Below are 1,141 nucleotides of genomic sequence, written 5' to 3'. Positions count from 1 at the left end.
CCATGAACCAAGCCGTCCTCTATTCCAACAGCAAGAAACTGGATAATGTAAATTCTTACTGATAAATAACCAAATAACAAACAAATGTTTCACAACTAGAACACAGGAGAGAGCCCCCCCCCTTTTTTTTTTAATGAAACCAAACTGGAAGGCTGGAGAGATGGCTCAGTGGTTAAGAGCATTAACTGCTCTTCCAGAGGTCCTGAGTTCAATTCCCAGCACTCACATGGTGGCTCACAACCATCTGTAATGAGACCTGATGCCCTCTTCTGGTGTTTCTGACACCAGAAGTGGTATGCAACACTGTACTCATATAAATAAATAAATCTTTTTTTTTTAAGTGGGGAGGAATTGAGGAAGCAGAAAAACATGATCAAAATGTATTTATGAGAAAAATTGATCGGTAAGTCAAAGGAAGTATGTGGATAGACAAAATTAAATGAGTAACAAATTTCTAACATGGAAAGTTTAGAAAATTCAAGATGTTCAATCACCATAAGGCCGTGTATCCGATATATCAAAACCATATGTGTGGGACTAGAAGGCACATGTCACATGTATTGGGCTGGACCAGAAAGGCTCTCTGTGTCAGACCTGTATAAGGGAAAGAGCTGCAGCTTCAGGAAAATTGATGAGTTTAGAATTCTTCTAAGATTTATTTTTTAAAAAAACTTGTGTCCATTATGAAAGAGAATATAACTTATTCACAGTAGTAGCTTACTCTTTTTTTATTCCTAAAAATAACCCTAGCTGACTGACTTATAAACAGAAATTTATTTTTTTCTAGTTATGGAGACTGGGAAGGCCATAGATATAACTTTTTTCTAGTTCTAATTCTGTCGTGGATTTTTTTTCCTTTGGTTGCATAAAATAAACTCCATACTAAAAGTGTAGAGTCTGATAGAAATCATCACAGCTTCTGCCCATCCTGGGTGCCTATCCTAGCCCATACAGACACTCATTAGGTTGCACAGACTTTGCATCTAGTTAATTTTGGTGTGTGATATTCATATTTATTTACAAGTCTTTTATAATAAAAATTTATAATGTAAGGTTTTTTTAATGTTCTGTTACTTTCAACTACAAAAATAACCCAAATAAGTGTGAGATGTGGTGACCACACAACTGTCTTTCTAGCATA

The sequence above is a fragment of the Rattus rattus genome, chromosome 6, assembly GCF_011064425.1.
Source record: "Rattus rattus isolate New Zealand chromosome 6, Rrattus_CSIRO_v1, whole genome shotgun sequence".
NCBI lineage: Eukaryota > Metazoa > Chordata > Mammalia > Rodentia > Muridae > Rattus > Rattus rattus.
Note: the sequence above shows the minus strand (reverse complement) of the source record.